This window comes from Muntiacus reevesi, chromosome 2 (assembly GCF_963930625.1).
Source record: "Muntiacus reevesi chromosome 2, mMunRee1.1, whole genome shotgun sequence".
Lineage (NCBI taxonomy): Eukaryota > Metazoa > Chordata > Mammalia > Artiodactyla > Cervidae > Muntiacus > Muntiacus reevesi.
This window is the reverse complement of record NC_089250.1, coordinates 19286845-19299553: the sequence shown is the minus strand read 5'-3', so window position 1 is coordinate 19299553 and position 12709 is coordinate 19286845. Positions and strand designations below refer to the sequence as shown.

At 42.0% G+C, this 12709-nt stretch overlaps 1 protein-coding gene across 1 annotated transcript in view; it reads left to right on the top strand.

Moving 5' to 3' along the window:
- Positions 1 to 12709, top strand: part of LOC136157113 (uncharacterized) — a 61957-nt gene that overhangs the window by 39632 nt on the left and 9616 nt on the right. Inside the window, exons 4-5 of the mRNA XM_065919142.1 lie at positions 9519 to 9655; positions 10372 to 10458. The gene's annotated coding sequence lies outside the window, so the exon portion shown is untranslated. The remainder of the gene's footprint in view (positions 1 to 9518; positions 9656 to 10371; positions 10459 to 12709) is intronic.

The following is a 12709-nucleotide window of genomic DNA, read 5'->3' as shown; positions in this document are numbered from 1 at the left end:
TAACTCACCTGAACATAACATCATTTTAAAGTATTGAAGTGGCTTCTTCATTAATCAGTAGTTCTTGATAGTTTGCCATATACTAGGCACAATGAAAGATACCATAAAAATAAATGTCTCTATGCGCAATATAGCTATAATTCAGGTTGAGTAATTTACAAACTTGTGATAAGGCAGAAGATAGTGCCAAATAAGTGTGACAATCATGAAAGAAGAAGTTCTTCAAACTTTGAGATCATCTAGGGAAGTTTTTTTTTTTTTTTTTACAGAAGTTGGGGTTTTATCTTGTCCTTAAAGAATGGATAATATTGAAATAAGGGACAGAAGATAAGACAGTTCAAGTGTAGAGTATCTTCAGTAAAGTCAGAGATCTAGGAAATCTCATAGTTCCTGCAGTGAAGATGGTGAACAAAATCAGTTTGTCAAGAGCTGAAGGTATGGAAGGAAATTGATAGAACAGACTTGAGTTGCTAAGTGTTGAGTTGTGGGTCGGTGGGTGACAGCACAGGCCACCCGTTAACTTACAGAAGAGAGATGGGTGTCCAGTGGCAACTCCATGGGTGGGGGTCTGTCCTCTACTGTCCACTCATACCATCTCTGCCAGCCACCTCATCGCTTGCTGTATCAAACTCATGGGTTGTTTTTGTTGTTTTTCAGTTGCTAAATCGTGTCTTCCTCTTTGCAGCCTAATGAACTGTAGCACATCAGACTTCCCTGTCCTTCACTATCTCTCAGAGCTTGCTCAAACTCATGTCCATTGAATCGGTGATGCCATCCAACCATCTCATCCTCTGTCACCCACTTCTCCTCTTGCCCTCAATCTCTCCCAGTATCAAGGTTTTTTTCCCAGTCAGCTCTTTCCATCAGGTGTCCAAAGTGTTGGAGCTTCAGCTTCAGCATCAGTCCTTCCAATGAATATTTAGAGTTGATTTCCTTTAGGATTGATTGGTTTGATCTTTTTGCTGTCCAAGGGATTCTCAAGAGTCTTCTCCAGCACCACAATTCAAAAGCATCAATTCTTAGGCACTCACTCGGCCTTCTTCATGGTCCAACTCTCACATCCTTACATAACTACTGGAAAAACCGTGGCTTTGGTTATACAGACTTTTACTATCAAAGTGATGTCTCTGCTTTTTAATACTCTGTCTAGGTTTGTCATAGCTTTTCTTCCAAGGAGCAAGCATCTTTTAATTTTGTGGCTGTAGGCACCAGATGACAAGAGTTAAGTCATTTCTAACAACTCGACTTTACCACCACCATCTATCCCCAGTAAATTGGCACATAGGTAATATAGGAAGTATGGAATAAGAGAAAGGTTTTGAGCAAGGGCATGATGTCTTTGCAAGACAGATTTGATAGTAGGTAGATTTGAACTGGAAAAACTCATAGACAAATGCAGGCAGGGAGACTGTGTAGGAATCCCTTTATATGAATATTTCTGGCATTGCTCTGTGACGGATGTTCTATATACATTTTTAAGGCAACCATTCAAAGTCGATAATAATATTCCAATTTTATAAATAGGGAGACTAAGGTTCAGGGAGATTTAAGTAACTTCCCCATATCAATTCACTAAGAAATAAGAGCTAGAATAGGAACCTAAGCCTTTTTAAAGCTGATCCCATTTGTTATTTGTTATTTTGAAGTCAAAGCAGACGGTTAAGTTAACCCTTCTCCTAAATTCAAAGTACATCATCCTCTTCAGTCTGGGCAAGGCCTCATTCTTATTTTATTTTCGTCCCTTTTAAAAATTCCTATACCCTGTTTCTGTTACTCTATTTCTATAATCAAAAATTTCAGTGTGTTTGATGTATATTTTTTGTATTCTTGAAAAATGAGCAGTGCTATTTTGTGTGCCTATATTTTTAAGTTATGGAAATGATATTAATTATATAGCTTCCCTTTCTTCCTTTCACTAAAGACTTTAATTTTTAAGATTCATCCATATTTCTATGGACACTTCTAATTCTTTGCTGCTAACTGCAACTTCTGCCCTTTCAATTTCATACAATTAATTCCCTAAAGCAAGGGCAGACTTGAGAGACAACATTCATTCATAAATATTAATTAATTAATTAGCATATTAAAAGCAATTCAGTCAACAAAACATTTGTTGAGCACTTACTACCAGACACCATGCTCCAAATTGGGAATACTGAGACAAAAACAGTTCTAAAATTATCCTTGAGAGATGCCCTGTCCAGGAGGGGACCCAATCATGCAAACAGATAATTATAGTTTAGTGAATTATGTGCAGAAATAGACATAAGCTCAAGAAAGAGCAGGGTGTGATTGTTTCTGCTTCGAGCTCTGCACAAAATGAGTGAAAGGTGGAACAAAAGAGTGACCCTTCCTAGGTTTCAAAGAATGAGGAGGAGTGTTCTGATTGGGTGGATGGGGAAAGGGTATTACAGGAACCAGTGCTTTTAACAAGAGTTGTTTCGTTGCCTGTTCTCCCCATGGCCCCTCCAAAGACCGTCCCCCACTCTCGGGCTCTCAAAATAGAGGAGGTGTTTACTCCTCCCACTCCTTGTGCCAGGACTGCTTGTTTAAGGGGTGGGTACCTGGTACTGGAAACACAGGTACCAAAGATGTGTGGTCGTGGTGAAACAGCTCATTTGCTCCAATGTATTATTTCCCTTGACATTTGACCTAAGAGACCCGCACACATTGCCAGGTGGTGACAGAAAGGGAAGCTGGTAGGTCTTGTTGCCGGGTCGTCATTTTGCATGTGGGTGAATAAGCAGAGAGTGGGCTTCAGCCATGAGGGAGGGGAGCCCCTCTTGGGTGGAGAGAAATGCTGTCTTGGTTCCCAGCAGCTTTCTGTCCTTAGCCCCAGCTCTGCAAGTTCCAATTTGCTTCCTACCTCAAGAAGAGTAAGGTTTCTTCTGAATCTTCACAATCAAGACCCCTGCGTGGTGAACAACTCTGTTTCTATTTTAACTGCCTAACGACCTTTGCTTAAAGCATGTGCTCCAAGGCATGCAGACTTGAGACACCCTGGTTTCCTTGTGTGTGCACACACGTGTGTATGTGTGTGTGTTTATGCGCTCAATTGCTCAGTTTTGTCCAACTCTTTGAGACCCTATGGTCTATAGTCTGCCAGGCTCCTCTATGTATGTGATTTCCTAGGCAGGAATACTGAAGGGGGTTGCCATTTCCTTCTCCAGGGCATCTTCCCAACCCAGGGACTGAACACGCATCTCCTACATTGGCAGGCGAATTCTTTATCACTGCATCACCTGGTCTGCTGACAGAGCTCTAATTCACTTGCTATTCCAAGTCTAAGATATGTGGGTTGAAGGAAAATCTGGAGGAAGCACCTGCAGGACTTGGTGAATGTTTATACATGGGACTTGCAGATTATCAGTTCTGCAGTTCTGGAAGAGTGATGACAATATTGATATAAAATGAGAGAAATAAAGGAAAAAGAGAGAGGAATTCAATTTTATTTTACTTTTAATGCGATGTTGCAGAAGTATTGTTTTTCATTCTTTCAATTAATTTTTACTGAAGTATGGTTGATTTATAAGAATAGTTGATTTACAATGTGCCAATCTCTGTTGTACAGCAAAGTGACTAATTTAAACACAGAAAGACATTTTAAAGCTATTTTTTTCCATTCTGTTTTACCACAGGATATTGAATAGAGTTCACTATGCTACACAGTAGGCCCTTGTTGTTTATCCATCTCATATATGAGTTTACATCTGCTAATCCCAAACTCCTGGTTGATTTGCATCCCTGAAGACCGAGCAAGGAGATCAAACCAGTCAATCCTAAAAGAAATCAACCCTGAATATTCACAGAAGGACTGATGCTGAAGCTGAAGCTCCAATACTTTGGCCACCTGATGCAAACAGGCAACTCATTGGAAAAGACCCTGATGCTGGGAAAGATTGAGGGCAGGAGGAGAAGGGGGTGACAGAGGATAAGATGGTTGGATGGCATCACCAACTCCATGGATATGAATTTACGTAAACTCTGGGAGATAGTGAAGGACAGGGAAGCCTGGCATGCTGCAGTCCATGGGGTCACAAAGAGCCAGATACAACTGAGTGACTGAACAACAATGAGAAAAAGACTTCAGGTTTAGATACATAAGGAGACTTCGGGAAACATATAAATCTCAAATGCTACATCTGAGAAAGGGGAGATCAGGTCCTTCATTAACGTGAGAGAGTTGAGAAGAAGGCTCTGGATGGGACCAAGAGTGAACGGAGACGAGGGTCATGGAAACCAAAGGAGAACGTTTAAAAAGCAAATATAATAGTAATAGTAATTACTAGTAATAGAAGTAACAGTAATTAATAGTTTAATGGCAACATTCAATGATATACAGCCAAGACAGCAAGGAAATGCAGATTATAGAAAGGCATAACAGTCCCATAAATCATTCCATTTTAGAAAAGTTTTCAGTGTCCTTTAATATCCCTCCACAGATCTGTCTTTGGTAACATGGATGTTATTTTGCAAAGTAAAATCTGAGTTCTTGCAAATCTCCTCTATTGAAAATTGCTTTATCTGATGCTCAGTACAATGTCATATATACTTACCAAATATATTTTGATTAATAAAATGAAGATGTCTGTTCTAAAGTTATCTTAATAGACTTAAAATTAGAAGGTGGTAATCTTGGCATCTGTGGCTGTAGGAAGTGCCATTGAAGACTCTATGTTTAGAAATGACATATAATGAAGCCTGTTCTCTGAGCATCCTTCGAGTGGTCATGGTTAATTTGGATCTGGAGGCTTGAGGGAATTTAAATTTGGGGATTTCCCATGTGAAGCATCATTCTGCCATCGTGTGCTTAGCTAAAAATTCTCCTTTGCTAGGAACGTACATACTAGTGACGCATTGTTAGCTTGGAAAGAAAATAAAGGACAAGTGTTGCCATTCTTCCTGTGCTAGAGATTTAACCAACTAATTAAATCCATTTTGCTTTCTGGGCTTATGGTGACTTTGTGTAACTCAGACTGCAATCTTCTCACATCCAGAAGATCTGTCATTGTCCAGGTTACCATGGCAGCTAAATTTTTTTCCTTTTTGTAAAATTATCCCCAGCCCTTGGCTTCGGCTAACCACATAAGCCGGTGTATTATTAGCTTAATGAAGGGACCCTTTCTGCAGGCTCCTTCCAACGCTGTCAGGTAGCTGTCCAACTAGCATGGTGCCACTGTGTTTGGTATCTCGCGCTCAGCATCCATCTGGAGCTCTGTTACAAAGCTGGTAGGTTGCATGCCAGAGGACACCCTGCTGCTTCTGAGGAAGATTCGTTTCCTGCTTCCCTATGTGTGACTCAGTGACATCACGTAGACATCAGCTTCCACCCCATCCTGAGCTCCACACTCTGAGGGGCAGCTCGGTCGCCATCTAAGCCTGCATGGCTATTGTCGGTGCAAAGATTCATTCTTTTTCACCTCTGTAGCTATAATGCAACATACTCTGGGATCAGTTTCAAACTCTAATGATTAACACATGTTTATTCATTCCAAATGGAGCTAGGGCTATAGTCCCTGTTGCACACATGTTACTGGGTTTGTTTCGTTGTTGTTATTATTTTTCCTCCCTGGGTCGGTTCCTCCCATGGACCAGAAGAAACCACCAGCAACTGACTCTGGAAATCTTTGTCCTCTATCTTTGAGGCACCTTCTACTTTTGCTACTTAATTATAAGTTGCACCCCAAGATCACCTTCTGGGTGCCCTGCAGGAGTCACTGAGGTTCAGATTCTTGCTTTAAGTTCACTCTGGACGTGTGCTCCCACAACGAGACGGTAGCCAACTCATGGCAAATTTACCCTCACAGTCTCTAGGCAATAATGAGCAGCAGAGTCACACAGATGGGGAAAAAGCAATGTTTGATAGAGACTGAAATACAGTAGGTGAACATTTAATGACACAAAAGCAACCATTCACAAAGAGGCTAGGAAATTAAGGACATTGTTTTTGTCAGCTAAAGATGTCAAACATAGGATGGTCATTATCAACTACTGCTACTGGTACTTACTTTTGCAAGAGACATGCCAGACCCAAGGTCAAATTTAGGGGGAGAGAGAGGAAGCTCAGTAGTCATGTATGGATGTGAGAGTTGGACTATAAAGAAAGTTGAGCACTGAAGAATTGATGTTTTTGAACTGTGGTATTGGAAAAAACTCGTGAGAGTCTCTTGGACAGCAAAGAGATCCAAGCAGTCCTTCCTAAAGGAAATCAGTTCTAAATATTCATTGGAAGGACTGATGCTGAAGCTGAAACTGCAATACTTTGGCCGTCTGATGTGAAGAACTGACTCATTTGAAATGACCCTGATGCTGGGAAAGATTGAAGGTGGGAGGAGAAGGGGACGATAGAGGATGAGATGGTTGGATGGCATCACTGACTCAATGGACATGAGTCTGAGTAAGCTCCGGGAGTTGGTGATGGACAGGGAAGCCTGGTGTGCTGCAGTCCATGGGGTCTCAAAGAATCAGACACGACTGAGCGACTGAACTGAACTAAACTGATAGAAAGCTCCTTACTCACCCTCAACTCTCCTCGGTTCCCCAGGTAGAGAACTGTGTCACTCAATATGCAAAAACAGATATTTGGAGCAAATTGTGGTTTACTGAGGGATTAATTTTGGTTAAAGGATTTTCCCTCCTCAAACCCCATCCCAAGCCGAATCTCCGAGCTAGATGGAGGCTTCTGTAGCAGCGGAGGTTAAAGAGCCACTGTGAAATTTATTTCGTCCCTGAATTTACAGCTTTGTTAAGCAAAACTATATAAAAACCATAAAACGAAAGAGAATAAAAATAAAAAGGGAAAAACCAATAACAAACAAGCAATTCCAGCCAACTCTTTTCCCCTGCTCAAGATGAAATGAAGAAAGTAAGCATGACACATAATAACTATTTGTTTGTTTGTTTTTTTCCCAGCTTTAATAGTCTATAAATGAGAACAGATAATGAACGTGATATCTAGTTTTTTTTGGCATGGTAGTTGTTTTTGTTTTCTGTTTTTGCATTGAGTTCTTTTCATTCACCTCTTCTGAACCTGAGGTCTCTCTGATAAAGCAATGTTTTAAATCCTGAAAGAGTGATTGTAATTTTTAAAATAGTACCTAAGGTACTAGGAATGCAGAGTAAGTGCCAAGCCATAGTCATTTAAATGTGCTGTTTTATCTATACCATTGCTCATGTTCTGCATTTGAGTAGAAACTCTTCTACTCTTGTAGAAACACCCACCTCCAGTCCCTGGGTCAGGTGGTCCCAGCCTGAGGCTCAAGCACAGCCATTACCAGCTCTCCAGCTAGAATGGTTGCAACCTCTATATACTCTTCTGATTGTCTATAAATAGCATCACTTGTGAGGATTGTTGAAATAATTTGTTGCTATAATTATAGTGACATTTCTAGCATGCTATAATCATATAAAACTGCAAATATAGAAGGATGCTATTTTGGAGTTCTTTTTTCCCTCCTCAGTTTGTGTTTTATGGAATGGAAGAAAAGATGAGGGATGTCATGTCGCTTGTTTAGAGAACGGAACCAGCTGCATTACAATAGGACAGAATAATGATACAGGAAAATCAAGAGTACTTCCTTAAGAAGAAAGGCAGCTAGCGACTTTGGAATTGACTTGGTTTTAGTTAACAAGGAAAAGAAAAGAAAAGAAACCTGCCCCCCCAAGTACAATTTCATACATACAAGAGAAGTGAAGACATGTGATGGTATTTTTCCAGCTGAGGGCCTTAGCCAAGCCAAAGTCATTTTAATTTTTCATAAGCTTTTACATTTTTGATGACAACATCCTAGTGAAGGAGTTACAAATGTCTGAGAAATATTTAGGATGGTTGTACTGTAGAATCTTTGAAAAAGACAGTATATTTTGAGTTGACAAAATATCTCCATTGTGTTCAAACGTTCAGCAAGTATCAATTAAGCAAAATAAAGATCTTTCGAGAAAATGTGATTACACAGTTTGATTGTGCCACAGTTACAGGGACTTTTAAACAGCTTCTCAAAATTCAAAAGTGGCATATGGTATTTATATAAGAAATAGTGATTGACAAAATTGCAAAGTGTCAAAATTTATTGTATTTATTTCTTTAGTTTTATTTAAGTATAATTGACAAAGTTGTAAGATATTTAAAGTGTAAAATTAATGATTAGATATGCATATACATTGTAAAAGAATTCTAACAATTGAATTAATTAACTCATCCATCACTTCATGTATTTACCTCTTTATTTTTGGTGAGGACCCTTAAGTTCTACTCTCTTGGAAAATTTCAGTTATAAAATACCATATTATCAACCACAGTCACCATGTTATACGTGAGATGCCCACATCTTATTTATCTTATAACCAAAGGTTTGTACAATTTAACCAACCTCTCCCCATTTTCCTGCTCCCAGTAGAGAAACAGTGTTTTAAAGTTTTCAGTGTGCATATCTTTCATCTCCTTGATTAAATTTATTCTTAATTTTTATTCTTTTGATGCTATTGTAAAGGAGATTGTTTTCTTTATTTCTGTTTGGGACCTGCACTGAACCCAGGGTGGGCATAGCTTTGATAAGTGTTTTCATAGCTGTTTGAAAACTGCTTTTTTGTTGTTGTTTAATACAGTTCTGTAAAGGCCATCCCCTATTGATTATCATTACTAAGTGACTTGAGGGCCCATTCCTTAGGTGGAGGCCACAAAAGACGGAGTGCTAGATATGAGGACAAGCTCCTTCCAGAGAGAAGCTGAAGAATTGCTTTTATTATTGGAGTGAGCTGCAGAGGGAAGGTGCGTGCGTGCTAAGTCACTTCAGTTGTGTCCAACTCTTTGCATCCCTATGACCTGTAGCCCACCAGGCCCCTCCGTCCATGGGATTTTCCAGGCATGAATACTGGAGTGGGTTGCCAGGCCCTCCTCCAGGGGATCTTCCTGACCCAGGGATCAAACCTGTGTCTCTTACATCTCCTGCATTGGCAGGCAGGTTCTTTACCACTAGCGTTGTTATAGCCACGCTTTCGGGGAAACAAACTCACTCAGAAGGACAATACAGATAGTGGAGTGCAGTTTATTATACCGGCGGGCCCAAGGCAGAGTCTCCTCTTAGCCAAGGACCCCATCCAGCATTTGTGAAAATCTTTTATACCCCATGTGTACGTGTCCAAACCCACCACCTACCCCATGTGTACGTGTCCAAACCCACCACCCCAATTCCCTTGAGACTTACATAAACAAAGGAAGGGTAAATACAACTACAATAACCCCATCACTCACGTGTTATGTGTTCAAACAGTCAATATTCAATAAGCCTGCAGTTACATTCCAAACAGTTAATAATCAATAAGCTTGTGGTCATGTTCTAACCAGTTAATAATCGCTAAGCCTGTGATTACATCCTGATAGATACGGAAAAAGCTTATGACCTGTCCGGAGACAGGGGTGATTACGGTATGCTTCCTCTTAGGCAATGAGTAACCTGGATGTGATCTTCAAGATTCCCCTGTCTGGAGGGGGTCTTATTCTTCCATTGTAGTTCCCACAGGCACTAAGCAGAGAGTTCAGAGTCCACTGGAGAGGCAGGCGAGCACGATCAGCACGGACAGGCCTGAGATGGAGTCCTGGCCCTATGAATTCCTTCTTCAGCGTCACCTGGGAGTCCACAAGGAGAAGCTCGGGCATGTCTTTTTGGGCTGATGGGAGGATCCCAGTGAGCACCTCCATGCAGGCTGAGTAGCAGCTGGACTCTCAGGCAGCAGCTGGAAAAGTTTGGAGTAAAATCTCTTCCAGGGAGAAAATGAGATGGGCATTTTTGCCCGCTCCCTCAGTGCTATGAATAGTCCTGTGGGACTTGTTGAATTCAAGCCCTGTAGGCTCTCAAAGTAGCTGATTTGGGAGATCCCCCCCTTGGTTGGACGCTTTACAGCTAGAGTGCTGTACGTGTTGTCCAAGCCCTCTTGCTCCTCAGGGAGAAGCTGGAATTTGGGGGTTTCCTTGGATTGTATGTCACTGAGACTGGGGTGTAGTTCATGGCAAGGGCATGTCTCAGCCTTTCCTACTCGTTTTGATGCGGATGATTTCTGTATCATCCAGGGTGTAGGAGTCACTCAACTTCTGGATCTCTTCCAGAAGGAGCAGTTCATGTGCAGCTGTATATTCAGTGACTCCGTGCTGGGAGCAAAAGGTCAGGAGCCCCCTGTGTTACCATCTTGGTGATGTCACTCCTGTCAAAGTATATTTTAGATGCAACTCCTCTTCTGAGTTCCAATGCTGAGACTTGCTCTTTTGACCTGGCTGATGACCCACACAGCAAAATAAATGGGGGCTGGCACTGTCTAGCTTTCTTAGCACTGATCAGGGTTTTAATGTTATTTATCTGTCTGATCTTTTCTCCCCAGGTCTGTACTCTCCAGGAAGCTAGAGATCCTGTCTGGTTTGCACACAGTCTTATCAACAGTCCCAGGTCAAGAAGAGCCAGACATGTAGTAAGTTGACTTGAGTTGAATAAATGAATGATAGAATCAGATTAATGCTGAATTGCAATTGATAAGTTGCAAATTTGGGCAAGTGTTCATATCTTAGAGGGTTTCCCTTATGGCCCAGCTGGTGAAGAATCCACCTGCAATGTGGAAGACCTGGGTTCGATCCCTGGGTTGGGACAATCCCCTCGAGAAGGGAAAGGCTACCCACTCCAGTATTCTGGCCTAGAGAATTCCATGTACTATACAGGCCACGGGGTCACAATGAGTCGGACACAACTGAGTGACTTTCAGTTTCTTTCACTTTCATATCTTGGAGCCTCTGATTCTTTATTTATAAAGTGATGGTTTGGCCAGGAAGTTCTCCAAGGTCCCTAGCCTTCAATTCCGTAAATGAATCCATGGTAGATGCCACAGGGCCATACCACCACTTCTTTCTCTGGGAAACTTGTGCTCAGCCGCTTGGTACTTCTCGCTCTGCTCTTCCCCTTCCCCGGATGTAGCCATCAGTCCAGGGATGGATCCGGGGTCTGGTTCTGATGACTCGATTCTCTTCTCTAGGTATTCGGCTTTAGACTGGGCACCCGCCAGCCAGAGTCTGCTTTTGGCTGTGCTGTGACCTGTGGATTTGGGAACTTTTGGGTGGCTGCTCCTACGCAGCCTGGATGGTTAGGCAGCGGAGTCAGAATGTGGAGAGAAGAGAGAAGCAGTCTGTAGAGCCGGGCAAGCTTGCCAAGTGGAGAGTTCTGGAAATTTCCAGTTTCTCACTGAAGCCTGCAGCTTTCCTGACCACAGGTACCCCAGGGTGGCTGGTGTACTGATAGTAAATTTTCCCTTTTTAGGGTGAAAAGCAGCTCTAATTAACTTTGTTACCCAGCTAAATATACACATACATTCTTCTCAATAATGAAAGTTCATTTAATTGGATATTCAGGTGAAGTTGGCTAGATTTGTCAAATCCTCATTCAGAGAAGCCCATGCTGAGTATCTGCTGTTAGCAGCATTTATCAGGACCTGTGAAACCCTGACTATCTCTGGGATAATCTTTTATGTGACCCCATACACCTGGGAGAGGAAGAGCTTTTGACCTGGCGGGAGTAAATAATCTATCCTCAGCACCACTTCTTTTTTTTTTTTTTAAAGGTTTTTTTTTTTTTTTTTTTTTTTTTGATGTGGACCATATTAAAAGTTTTTTTTTTTTTTTTAATTTGTTACAATATTGTTTCTGTTTTATGTTTTGGTTTCTTTTTGGCCATGAGGCATATGGGATCTTAGCTCCCTGACCAGGGATTGAACCTGAACCCCCCTAATTGGAGCCTTAACCATCAGACCGCCAGGGAAGACCCTCTGGACCACTTCTGAACAGGCTGGTCTCCCTGGCTGCGGTTAACCTTGGTGCTTATCCCTGCAGACCTGGGAGAAACAGGGAGATGGGCATTCTGTCTGTCTGCGTTACAGAAGGACCGTGATCCTCAGCACTTCCTGCCGACTGTTGCGTATGTCTCAGACCCTGGACTGGAGTCTCCTCCCTGATCATATCAGTGCAAGCCCCCTGCCTGCCCGTGGACTCCTCTGAGCTGCCCCATCTTGCTTTCACATCCTGACCCCATATTTCCCTTCCTGGTCTCACTGAGAAAGGAGAAATTGGGTTATGAGCTATCTAATTCCATTAGCCTCATTATTCCTCGGAAATCTGAGTCCTGGCGAGTTAGTGCTATGTAATGGAGGAAGTCAGTAGACGTGGGTCCCACTGGTGACCTTCATCCTGGACAAATCTCAGTCCCTCCTTATTCGTAAGATTAGAGCCAACTGGGTGATTTCTGGAAAGCTCTTCTGTCTCCCCCAGTACTGGGATCTCTTATCAGGTTCCTCCCATTCCTTCCTGAAGCATCCTCCCAGACCTGAAGGACTGGGGTCTTGTCCATGGTGGCCTTTGTCACTATGGGTTGGTTGGTCAGTTCTTTGTAGATGTTTTAACATTTCAATGAAATAAGCTTTTTAAAGAAAGAGGTTTCCAACAGACAGAGGGATGATGGGGTGTGGGGAGCACATCTCTTTGACCTGGAAATTCTGGAGCGCACAGATCACTCTCTATATGCTGTTAGTGTTTGCCCACATTTTCCCCCTCTCTCCTTCCTTGACTGGAAACATTACCAGCCCTGCTTGTTTTTCACCCTAACTTGTTGTTAAGTGTTCCATGATTCTTCTAGATTGGGATGTCTTTGACAGACAAACAGAGAAAGCTTGACGCTTTCTC